This window comes from Lissotriton vulgaris, chromosome 2_1 (genome assembly GCF_964263255.1).
Source record: "Lissotriton vulgaris chromosome 2_1, aLisVul1.2, whole genome shotgun sequence".
In the NCBI taxonomy this organism is placed as follows: Eukaryota; Metazoa; Chordata; class Amphibia; order Caudata; family Salamandridae; genus Lissotriton; species Lissotriton vulgaris.
Window position 1 is genome coordinate 148,028,743 of NC_141687.1, and position 13,588 is coordinate 148,042,330.

At 46.7% G+C, this 13,588-nt stretch overlaps 1 protein-coding gene across 4 annotated transcripts in view; it reads right to left on the reverse strand.

Annotated features, from left to right (window-relative positions):
- GTF2I (general transcription factor IIi) overlaps positions 1–13,588 on the reverse strand; it is a 1,434,650-nt gene that overhangs the window by 223,032 nt on the left and 1,198,030 nt on the right. The gene's annotated exons all lie outside the window — the stretch shown is intronic.

The window sequence follows — 13,588 nt, forward strand, 5'->3', positions numbered from 1 at the left end:
TGCTTGTACTGAGTGTTTTAATACGAACACTTCTCGATCCTTGGGCTTTTTCTTACCTGGCTTAAGAAAATCCTCTCTTTTTCTCAAAGCAACTGTCTGTTCTGCTTTATTTAATGTTTCATTAGGGTAACCTCTGTCTTTGTATCTCTCCAGTTGATCTTGCATCAAATTTTTACATGTGGTGTCATCAGAAGTTATTCTCTTAATCCTCGTAAATTGGGAAACTGGTATATGTTATTTAAGAGAGTGTGGATCTGCACTTGTGTAGTGCAGTGCATTTTTGACATGTGTGGTCTTTCTGTAAACCACCGTCACAAGCCCTGAAGTAGTCTTACAAATTTCAATATCCAGGAAATGGATCTTCTCAAATTGAGTTTCATGTGTAAATTGTATTCTGGAATTGTGACAATTCAATTCTGCGATGCATTCTTCAAGTAGTAATCTAGGTCCTTTCCAAATTACCAGTATGTCATCTATGTACCGTAGAAAAACGGCCATGTTCTCGCGCCATTTGGGATTGGTAAGAATATGTTGGTATTCAAAGTAAGCCATGAAGGTGTTTGCGTAGGATGGGGCTCCGGGAAAGCCCGTAGATGTGCCCGTTTTCTGTAAATAAAATATATCCTGCCAAATGAAATAACTGTGATATAATGCAAAGTGTAACAATTCCAGAAAAAAGGCCTTTCTCCTCTGTCATGGATGATTGCAGCAATCTCCACTCCACCGCCTCCAGCCTTTCGTTATGGGCTATAGATGTGTACAAAGCAACCACATCGATGGTACATAGAAGAATCTCCTTGTTGAAATAATGGCAAACCGCTTCCAGCCTCAACAGACAATCAATCGTATCCTTAATGTACGTTTTCCAAGGCAGTAGTAAAGGTTGCAAATGATGGTCAAGATAGTACCCTATAGGTTCATGAATTGAACCACATCCGGCTACTATAGGACGAAAAGGTGGATGAAATCTGTCCTTGTGCATTTTGGGGAGCATATAGATATACAGAACTTTCGGTGTTTGGTTCATTAGAAATATCTGGGTGTTATCATCAATAATGCCATTATCCACTCCTCTTTGTACAATGGAACCTAGTAATTACAATCCTCGTGGGATCTTGGTCCAGTGGAATATAGATGTCCAAATTTTGCACATGAGCATTAACACTGTTGGTGTAGTAATATGTATTGAGAACCACTAGGGGTCCGCTTTTATCAGCCGGCTGGAAAGTGATCGACTTATCCTGTCGCAGTGCGTTCAAAATGCGGAATTCCTTGCGTCAATGCTCAAAACCCTGCTTGAGATGTTCATTACTAGAGAGCCTACTTCCTGAGGTTCCTCTGCGGTCTGCCTGTGTCTGGTGCCTTTTTTGACTTGTCCCCTGTGGGTACGGTATCTAGAACCATAAAACCAGGAGCCACCTCATCTGAGGAAAGTGTAGTCAACAACCAGGACTTGTCCCTACAACGTCCTGCTGTAGGGTCAGTTACACAACAGAGCAGTGGACAGATTGAAGAAACAGCGACCTCGTCAAGCATGTAGCCGTCCTTTTTAGCGGAAGGTCAATCGTCAAAGTCACCACCAGACAAAACTACTACGCCTCTAGACACCGTACCCACTGGGGACAAGTAAAAAAAAGCACTTTTACACGTGAGTGCACGCAGTGTTATAAGTTGCATACATTGTGTCACACAGTTTGGATACATTAGTTTAACATATGGTGTGCAGGACCACTCTTTGATTCGTTATTGGGTCCAGGAACCCACCCCGCCCTGTTTGTTGCAATACCACATGGCGTTGGTGTGGTCCGTGAACACCTGCACTACACTTCCTTGGACAGAGGGAAGGAATGCCTTCAGTGCAAGCCGGATCGCCTGCAGCTCCAGGAGGTTGATATGGAGCCGGGAATCCGCCGTAGACCAGAGGCCTCTGATCTCCACCTATCCCATGTTGCCTCCCCATCCCAGGAGGGACGCATCCGTCACCAGTGTGTGCTCCGGTTGGGGAAGGGAGAGAGATCTGCCACTGACCCAACTGCAACTGTCGTGCAGCACCCTCCGAGATCTGGACGTGATTGGACAGGTTGCCCTGATGCTGTGCCCACTGGAACTTCAGGTCCCACTGCAGAGCCCGCATATCCCATCTGGCTTGCATCACCAGCATGAAGCAGGAGGCCATCAGGCCCAGTAGCCGGAGGGTCATCCTGACCTAAACCCAGGATAGAGGCTGAAAAATCAGAATCATATCCTGAATATCCCGGACTCGCTGCTCGGGAGGATAAACCCGAAACAGCGTCAAATCCAGACCCGCTCGGATGAAAGTGAGCTTCTGAAAGGGGCTCAGGTGTGACTTCAGCACATTGATGGAGAACCCCAGCAAATGCAGGAGGTCGGCCGTCGTCTGGAGGTGGGAGACGACTGCCTGGGGCGATCCTGCCTTTAACAGCCTGTCGCCGAAATAGGGGAAGACTGACACCCCCAGACCTGCGCAGATGAGCTGCGACCACCGCCATCACTTTTGTGAACACCCGAGGGGTGCTGGTAAGGCAAAGGGGAGCACGGCAAACTGAAAATGCTCCTGGCCTACCATGAACCGCAGGCAACACCGGTGGGCCGGCAGGACAGGGATGTGAAAATAAGCATCCTGCAAGTCCAACGCTACCATCCAGTCCCAAGGGCCTAAGGCAGTCAGGATCTGTACCAGAGTTAGCATCTTGAACTTCGCCTTATGGAGGAAGCGATTGAAGTCCCGGAGGTCCAGGATAGGACACAAGCCCACCTTTTCTTTCTTGGGGACCAGAAAATAGTGGGAATAACAACCACTCCCTACTTGAATTGAATAATTGAATAAAAACTTATATTGCGCGACTTTGCCGAAAGGCATCAAGGCACCTATAAAAAGATCATAAAAGGCAATCCAGAAAACTAAGGGTAAGCTTTGGCAAAATGCCAGGTCTTCAGGGCCTTTCTGAAAGATTGCATCGATAACAAAGTCCTAATGTCACAGGGTACAGTATTCCACAATCTAGGGGCAAGGCTGGAAAAGGCTCTGCCTCCCCACTTGGCTCTTCGCACTCGGGGAACTGAAAGAAGAAACTTTTCTGAGGAACGGAGGTTTCCGGAAGGAACATAGGGAATCAGCTGATATTTTATTCCTCCTGTCTCTTTTTTGGTCATGGCCCCATATACCAGACAGAGGACCTTAAAGGAGATCCTGGCTTCGATCGGAAGCCAGTGCAAGGATTTCCTGGCAGCAGTTGCTGATGAACTCCTAGGCAAGTCCAGTACGAACTTAGCCGCAGCATTTTGCACAATTTGTAGTCTCTGAAGCAAGCACTTATTTATTCCTGCATATAGGGCATTGCAATAATCAAGCCGAGAGGCTATCAAGGCAACCACAAATTTGCTTACGGGCTTGTACGGACAAGTAGTGCTTGATCTTCCGCAAGATCTTAATGATGCCCCAGCAAGTGGAGATTGTCCTATTGACTTGGTGACCCATCGCAAGGGCCGGATCGATCATGACCCCCAAGTTTCGTGCTAGGAGGGTAGGCATAGGGCAGGTCCCCAGGGATGGGGGCCACCATTCCGTCGACCAGATGTCATCCTTCTCGCCGAACACGAGGATATCCGTCTTCTTGCCATTCAGCCTCAATGAATTGGCAATCATCCATTGAGCAACTGCCTCCATACAGTGTCTAAAATTGGAGGCAGAAGAGCTGACAGACTGGGCGAGAGACAGCAAGATCTGAGTGTCATCGGCGTAGGAGACTACCTCCATCCCGAACGATCTAATAAGCCTGGCCAGAGGGGTCACGTAGATGTTAAACAGGGTCGGAGACTTAACGCCGATCCCTGTGGGACCCCATACTTCACCGGCAGGGATGGAGATAGGAACTCCCCCAGCTTCACTCTGTTCCCTCTGGTCCAGGAAGGAGGCCAAAAGACTAAGGGCCGGCCCCTTCACCCCTATCTCCCTCAGTCGAGATGTTAGCAGGAAGGGAGATAGGGTATCAAACGCAGCCGTGAGATCTAACAGGATCAGCAGAGTACTCGAGCCCTTATCAACTGTGGTGCGGATGTTATCAAGCACTACAGTGAGGGCCGACTCAGTGCTGTGTCCCTTCCGAAATCCGTGCTGCGAATGATCCAAGAGACCAAAGGTTTCCAGAAAGGATGCAAGATGCTGGTTAAGGTGGGTTTCCAGCATCTTTCCTGGGGCTGGGAGCAACGAAATGGGGCGAAAGTTTTTGAAAACCTCCGGATCTAGGGGAGGTTTTTTCAAGAGGGGTTTGACCACCGCTCTCTTCCATTGAGAAGGAAAAATGCCATCCCGCATTGCCCTATTCATGATCTCCAGTAGGGAGGGTAAGAGGGTATCCTTACACAGCTTAAGGAGTTTAAGGGGGCAAGGGTCGAGAGGAGAACCCGACCTAGTCTTGGCCAGGAGGGCATCCAATTCCTGCAGGGAAAGGGGGGAAAACTAGACAGATGGGCCGTGGTAGCAGGTCTGATAGATACTTGGGAGGGAATAGCCTGAGAGGTGGAAGAAGATATTGAGGCCCTTTGTAGCTCTAAGGCCGAAACAATATCAGCCATTTTGGTATGAAAATAAAGGGCAATATCGTCACACAGCTTCTGAGAGCAGGTGACGGGGTGCGGGGTCTGCAGTGTAGTCAACGAGTCCACGATGTTAAACAACTCTTTTGGCGAAGTAAGAGCAGTGGTAAGATTCGAGAAGTACTCCTGTTTAACTTTTATCACCTCAGCATTATATTCCCTCAGAAGAGTTTTGTAGGTTTCCCTATCCTGTGTGTTCCAACTGGCCCTCCAGAGTCGTTCCTGCCTCCTGCAGCCCGGTCTTAGATGGTATACAACCTTTAGCACGCATCTTTTAGCACGCACTACCATTACCACGCATCTGTTACAACGCATACCATTACAACGCATAGCGCTTTGAGGCGATCTGACTTAGGGAATGGCTAGTGAATGGGTTAATTTACTATCCAATAATCTTCCCTAGTGTCCACGGGGACTGGTGTTGGAATAGTAAATTAAACTATTCACTATCCAGCACCCAAAGCACTATGCGTTGTAAAGGTATCGCGTTGTAAAAAATGCGTGGTAATGGTATGCATGGTAAAAGTGTGCGTGCTAACCTCATACATCCGTCTTAGATGTCTTAGCGACTCCGAATACCAGGGGACCGACGGCCTTTTTCTGGCAGAGTAGCGTAGGGAGGCAGGTGCCAATTCATCCATGGCCACTGTGATGGAGCCTTCCAGCTTGCACACCGCAGAACCCACATCCTCCTCCAAAGAGATTGCCATGTTGGGAACAAGTGGGACAATAGATCATTAGTTATCCTCTTCAGGTTTCGCCTAGATTCCATTTTTACTGGGGCCCTTCCTGATAGGGGAACGTACTCGATGGCCCCCTTGGCAAGGAGGACAAGACTTCCTGACGGAGAAGAGCCAAATGATCCCCCGACATGCGGCGGTACCGAGGTGGCATGGCTGGAGGGGAGGACAGAAAACGGAGCGAGTCACCTTGGCAGATTATCTGCAGCAACCACTTGTCTGATGTGATCTCGCGCCAATGGTGGTGGTAGAGGTGAACCCTGCCACCCACTCTGATTAGGAAGGTTTTGAGGCAGCAGCAGCAGGGTGGAAATGGACTGACCCACATGCCGGTTACCAGACCCGACCCTTGGGAACCCATTGTGGGCTCGTTGAGGCTGATTCTGCACAGGCTTGCTGGAAGAGCGAGCCTGGGTACCCTGCCCTGGCCACGAAAGGAACGAAACCCCGGCGTGGCAGGGTTTTTCGAGTAAAGACCCAAAGACTTGGCTGTGGCACGAGAGTCTTTAAAGTGCTCTAGGGCATTGTCAGCCTGATCACCAAAGAGGCGGGAGCCATCGAAGGGCATGTCCATGAGCGTGCTCCTGGACATCAGGTGAGAACCCAGTGGAACACAACCAGGGATGGCGCCGCAACGCCACCGTCGTGGAAATCGCCCTGCCCAACGAATTATTGATGTTCAAACCACACCTGATGGCAAACTTCGCTGCATCCTTGCCCTCGCTTGGGAACGGACAGCCTGGACCTCCTCAGAGCACTGAGGCAGAACCTCTGCCACCGAATCCCACACTGCGTGGGAGTAACAGCCCAATAAGCAGGCGGTATTAACCAACCTCAACCCCAAATTGGCCGAGGAGAACAACCTCTTGTCATATTGGTCCTGCCTCTGAGGGTCCTTATCTGGTGGAGCCGAGGGAATGGCACTCTGCGGTGTCTAGGTCTGAATGACCAGGCTATCAGGCGTGGGGTGAGTGGTCAAGAAGGCGGCATCACCATGCGCCGGGCGATGACGCCTAGCGACGTTCTTATCCACCGGTGCCCCCGAGCCCGACCGCAACCAAGTACCCAAGAGGACTTCAGTAAGGGCCTCAAATGAAAGGGAGCATTGGCTCCGACGACATAAACGCCGTCTGGAGCACCTCTGCAAGGAGGTTGGTCTTAAGGGCCACCGTAGGGAGGCCGAGATGAAGAGCCTCCACGGCTCGACGCAGCACCATAGTATAGGAAGCGCCTTCCTCCATAGTAGGCGGAGGTGAGGCAAACCCCGGGTCAGAAGACACATCAAGTTCACCCGCATCTTGAAGGTCATCCACCCAATCCTGCTCCGAGTCACACTGCCGTGCAAGGGGGTCCTCGGAGCTGTCCCAATCCTCATCCGGCTCCAGAGTAGAAGGAGCCGGCCGCGACTGCGGGCCGAGAGGGGGCATGCGGCGCCGGGAGCGGTGCGGCTGGGGCCGAACCGGAGCCGCATACCAATGCGGATTCCAGGTCAGAACGAAAAGGTCCGAGAAGCAGGGCAGGGGTGGGATAAACGGCACCTAGTGCGGCGCCTGTGGCGCAGCTGGGCCCGGAGCCGGAGCCAGCGGTGCTGCGCCTTCGCGGTCCGGGAGCCGAGGGCGCTGGATCCAGTGGCTCCGGGGCTGGCACCAGAGACGGCGCCGCCGGGCCAACAGGATCTGGACACAGGACAGCGGGGCCCGCAGGCGCGCCGGCGGGAGCCCGATGCCTAAACAGGCGGTCCATGGCAGCAAGAAACTCTTGCACCTGTTAGGGAGTCGCCGACGGAACTGGGTATAGCGGGTAGGCCGCGGGACTCCCAGGCTCCAGACGAGCCGCAAGGACAGCCCCTGTCCCCCACGTCTGCCTCCGGGGAGTGACGGGGGGACGTCGGAGAGCCAACACGCTTTGACAATTTCTTATGGATAAACGGCACCTAGTGCGGCGCCTGTGGCGGAGCTGGGGCCGGAGCCGGAGCCAGCGGTGCTGCGCCTTCGCGGTCCGGGAGCCGAGGGCGCTGGATCCAGTGGCTCCGGGGCTGGCACCAGAGACGGCGCCGCCGGGCCAACAGGATCTGGACACAGGACAGCGGGGCCCGCAGGCGCGCCGGCGGGAGCCCGATGCCTAAACAGGCGGTCCATGGCAGCAAGAAACTCTTGCCCCTGTTAGGGAGTCGCCGACGGACCTGGGTATTGCGGGTAGGCTGCGGGACTCCCAGGCTCCGGACGAGCCGCAAGGGCAGCCCCCGTCCCCCACGTCTGCCTCCGGGGAGTGACGGGGGGACGTCGGAGAGCCAACACGCTTTGACAATTTCTTATGGCGTCGCTTACCGGAATCTGAAGGTGAAGAGGAGCGACGGCTCCAGTCCCGCGAGCGGTCCCGCAAACGGCCCCTAGAGCCAGAACGGCGGTGAGAGGAGTGCCGGAACTCCAGCAACTTCCAGCGCCGCTCCCATAATGCCTTCGGGGCCACGGCACTGCAGTACTGACAATCCCGCGAGTCATGATCATTCTCCAGGCAGTAGAGGCAAACATCATGGGGGTCCGCCACCGACATACTACGGTGGCACGACCCACAAGACTTAAAAGCCGGGCATCCCTACATGCACCAGAAGACAATAGAAGGAGGCAAAAAGTCTCAAAAAAGTGGTCAAAAAATGACCGAGGTACGTGCTCAATCCGGATCTGCGCATTCGAGGCGGAAAAAGAAAGAACTGACGTCGGCGCACAGGGTGGCGCCTAAGTACTCTCTGTGACATCTCGATGCTCGCGACGCCAGTGACGGACGCGGAGCCGCACAACGCCACATACTGGTCCGCAGGGGTACTGCTAAGCACAAAAACTTTCCGGATCCAGCCTGACGCCTGGGGAATATTCTAATGTAAGGAATCTGTCACTAATGTGTCTCTTTCAGATATGCATGGAGTAGGGTGCTGCACTCGTGTAAAACACTGCGTTTTAATCCTATATGGCGATACGTGTGCTGTACCAGATTAGTGCCTGCCAACTGATATTCCAACAATGTATATGGCCTAGTGTCAGAAGTCACTAGGACTCTAGTACGCACTACAAACAAAGCTTTTTTTTGACATTTAAATCGTTCAGTTTATTTTAAACTTTTTTCAAAAACATCAAACATTTACTGTTCTCATTATTCTCCTCAATTAATATGCACAAATGATGCAGACATCAAAACCAAGGATTAAATTGTGAGCGGCAAAAGAAACATTTTGTCAATACACAGGTTCACTGAAGAGAAAACACAAAACAATACAAAAGGAAAAAAACCAATGCATTTCGGGGCATTTGCCCCTTCGTCGGGGGTCTGAAAAAGAAAAAGAAAATAAGCAACCAAGGAGGCTAATATGTATCAGTTGATCGCAATGTAAAAGCACTATTACCCTATAGATTATTAGCCAAAGCTTACCTAAAGAATGAAGGCAGAGGTGTAACCTGCATGTGGTTATTCCTATTTAGTCAAACAAGTTCTGTAGGACCATAAAAATGTTTTTTAAGTTTTAAGGGACTCAATCAAGAAGTATCATGTTAAACTGCGTGAACTAAATGAAATGAATATTATATGTTACCTGTCCTTTAATCGAGTTTGTATCTATGAGGAAGAAGATAGTTTCTGTAAGTGCATGTTCCCCAATGTCAACAAATAATGCATGTGCGTTTATCGAAAGATGAAAACAGTGCGGCTCACCTGCATATAAAGCTTGTGAAAATGAAGAAAACCTATTAAAACAAATAGTAGCTGTCAATGCGCTGCTCAAAATTGAACGCAAGAGAGCGGGTTAAGAATAACAAAGAAAACGGCGTTTTTTTTACCTGCGTGTCTACGCGATGGCGTCTCGATCACGCGAAAGTTTTCTCTTTACGATGCTGTGAATACGAATAGAGAAAGACTGTGACTATTGCCCTTTATTATATCGGTTCGCCTTTTAAAACAAACGGGGCACTGCAAACTAACTCACCACGCAAGAATCCGATTTTCTCTCATCAAAGCTGAACCGACACTAAGCTTGCCGGCCGGCGGCGGTGTAGGATTTCAAAGTCCTTCATCTGTTTTACTAATATGTAGAAGAATAGTAAACAGCGGCGGCAGACTAGATCTAAACTACGCGAGCGAGTAGGCTTTTTTGCTCTGGTACAAAACTTTATGTGTTTAACAGCGGGATCGTCATGAACCCAAGTACACAGGCACCAAGTCCACTACAAAGGAACAGTGATCGCAAAGTAAATGACGTATCGGGCACTTTTAGATGATGTTGAAACATGTAAATAATCAGCCCGACGAGCTGAATAGAAATATATGAGAATGTAGGGGTCTTAATCACAGTCATTGACATGAAACCGAAATGACTGTAGTGAACCACAAGGGTCACTTAATAAACTGTCTATTAGGTTAGTTAAATCGAAGATACAAAACAGTATTCTGAACACAGGACCCACTAGTTCAACTAGTATTAACAATTGGTGAAGCGCGATAATATTGGTTATTTTGACAAATTCCTAACCCATGCATATGTTGAAATGGTTTGAAAATGTGTGTTAAGGCATATCATTTTATGACTTTTTTAAGTTAATGTGTATACCTAAATAAACAAGGGATAGAGGCTATGGAATGGGCTCTCCTTAAAACAGACAAACCACATGGACTACAGATATTTCTACTACAACTATTGGAATTTTGTCTGGTCAACAGTTATTTCCTCTGGCAGGATAAATATTACAACCAACTGACAGGCACGGCCATGGGTTTCCCAGGAGCATGTATATATGCAAATGTTTATATGGCGAAATTTGAACTGGATTTCATCCTAGAAGATCTGACCTGGCAACAAGGCTTGATCTATTACAAGCGTTATATAGACGACATTTTCATTAAATGGAAACGCTCTAAAGCCGATCTTTTAAAGAACATTGACAGTCTGAACCTTGTAGACCCAAGGATCCAATTTACATACAGCGCAAGTAGTGAAGCACTACCATTTTTGGATGTTTTAGTTGAAATTAAGGATAATTCTATCCAAACGAAATTATACAAAAAAACAACTGACAAAAACACTGCGCTACTGTATAGCAGTTTTCACCCAGCTAGTCTAATAAATAACTTGCCAGTTTCTCAATTCATGAGGATCAAACGTATATCCTCTAATCCTGATCAATGTGACAAGAGCCTCAATGACCAGAAGCAGAGATATCTTGACAGAGGTTATCCAAAGAAACTATTGGAAGCACATCTTGAAAAGATAAAGACAATACCGAGAACAGAGCTTCTACAAAAGAAATCGAAAGACTCAAGTAAAAGAATGGTCTTTGTGTCAAAGTTCTCGACTGCTTCTAGGGACATCAAAAGGATCATATCAAAAAGGTGGGAAATTCTACTTGCTGAACAAGACTTTGGAACACTATTCAATGAACGACCACTGTTTGCATACAAAAGAGCCCAAAATTTGAAGGAACTCCTTAATCAACCAACCTCCATGCAACATGAACAAGTCTACAAAGGCACGACAAAGTGCTTTAATTGCAAGAACTGCAATAACGTCATTCCAGGAAATATACTACAACACCCAAGGACGGGAGAAAAAATATTGCTTAGACATACAACAAACTGTGACTCTGAACATATAGTTTATTCCATCAAATGCCCATGTGGCCTATTATATATAGGCAAGACAGACAGGAAGATGAAATTCAGACTCTCCGAGCATAAGAGTCGTATAAGAAACAAAAATGTAACGTCACCTTTGGCACAGCATTGGATAGACAAAAACCCCAATATAGCACAGCTCCGTTTCCAAATCATAGAGCTGATACCTCAGAGGCTAGGTATGGACAATGCCAAAATATTACTACAAAGAGAAACCTATTGGATTCGTAAATTACAAACCATGGCCCCTCTTGGTTTAAATGATAAAATTGAAATGGCATGCTTTCTTTGAAATTCTAGGCGTTGACAATGCATTACACTAAAGACCCCTTAAATCATTGTGGCATTTCTAATATATCACACGACTTAGTTGGAAGCAGTGAATATTTAGAAATGAAACTCCATTCTTACACTCACTGAGAATTATTATTTCTCATACGCATCAATATCACTATTACTGCATTCGGTTAGCTTCCACGGTATATAACATGTTTGTAGTCTGTAAATAGGCAGGATTGATTGTTTCTCACAGTGCAGCTAGAGTGCTCATTATTATTAAGAGGCACGTATACCACTATTACTGCAATTCATTTGCGTTTATCACTTGCAATAGGTTGACAGTTTGTAAATAGGCAGGGTAAGATTGTATTTTATAGCATTTTCTTCAGGTATACACATTAACTTAAAAAAGTCATAAAATTATATGCCTTAACACATTTTCAAACCATTTCAACATATGCATGGGTTAGGAATTTGTCAAAATAACCAATATTATTGCGCTTCACCAATTGTTTATACTAGTTGAACTAGGGGGTCCTGTGTTCAGAATACTGTTTTGTATCTTCGATTTAACTAACCTAATAGACAGTTTATTAAGTGACCCTTGTGGTTCACTACAGTCATTTCGGTTTCATGTCAATGACTGTGATTAAGACCCCTACATTCTCATATATTTCTATTCAGCTCGTCGGGCTGATTATTTACATGTTTCAACATCATCTAAAAGTGCCCGATACGTCATTTACTTTGCGATCACTGTTCCTTTGTAGTGGACTTGGTGCCTGTGTACTTGGGTTCATGACGATCCCGCTGTTAAACACATAAAGTTTTGTACCAGAGCAAAAAAGCCTACTCGCTCGCGTAGTTTAGATCTAGTCTGCCGCCGCTGTTTACTATTCTTCTACATATTAGTAAAACAGATGAAGGACTTTGAAATCCTACACCGCCGCCGGCCGGCAAGCTTAGTGTCGGTTCAGCTTTGATGAGAGAAAATCGGATTCTTGCGTGGTGAGTTAGTTTGCAGTGCCCCGTTTGTTTTAAAAGGCGAACCGATATAATAAAGGGCAATAGTCACAGTCTTTCTCTATTCGTATTCACAGCATCGTAAAGAGAAAACTTTCGCGTGATCGAGACGCCATCGCGTAGACACGCAGGTAAAAAAAACGCCGTTTTCTTTGTTATTCTTAACCCGCTCTCTTGCGTTCAATTTTGAGCAGTGCATTGACAGCTACTATTTGTTTTAATAGGTTTTCTTCATTTTCACAAGCTTTATATGCAGGTGAGCCGCACTGTTTTCATCTTTCGATAAACGCACATGCATTATTTGTTGACATTGGGGAACATGCACTTACAGAAACTATCTTCTTCCTCATAGATACAAACTCGATTAAAGGACAGGTAACATATAATATTCATTTCATTTAGTTCACGCAGTTTAACATGATACTTTTTGATTGAGTCCCTTAAAACTTAAAACATTTTTATGGTCCTACAGAACTTGTTTGACTAAATAGGAATAACCACATGCAGGTTACACCTCTGACTTCATTCTTTAGGTAAGCTTTGGCTAATAATCTATAGGGTAATAGTGCTTTTACATTGCGATCAACTGATACATATTAGCCTCCTTGGTTGCTTATTTTCTTTTTCTTTTTCAGACCCCCGACGAAGGGGCAAATGCCCCGAAATGCATTGGGTTTTTTCCTTTTGTATTGTTTTGTGTTTTCTCTTCAGTGAACCTGTGTATTGACAAAATGTTTCTTTTGCCGCTCACAATTTAATCATTGGTTTTGATGTCTGCATCATTTGTGCATATTAATTGAGGAGAATAATGAGAACAGTAAATGTTTGATGTTTTTGAAAAAAGTTTAAAATAAACTGAACGATTTAAATGTAAAAAAAAAGCTTTGTTTGTAGTGCGTACTAGAGTCCTAGTGACTTCTGACACTAGGCCATATACATTGTTGGTCTTTCAGATATGCAACATACCTGTTCTGCTACAGTGCTTGGAATTTTCCAGGCAAAATGAGGCTTGTTTCTAAAAGTTTGATTGTCAGAACTGTGGCTGTACTGGCCAAACACTAATTACTGTGGTTTTCTGTCACAGAAGACAGAATGCGATTCTTGATACAGGGCCTTTAAAAAAAATTCATGCAAAGGCCAGCATTTAAAGTTGTGAAAAAATGTTGTGGTCCAAGAATATTATTTCAGACAAGTTTATGGACGGAAAGGAATTATTGATGTTGAGAGAGAAATCCTGTTGGTACAAAAGTTCACATTGTATTTTTAAGTGAGGT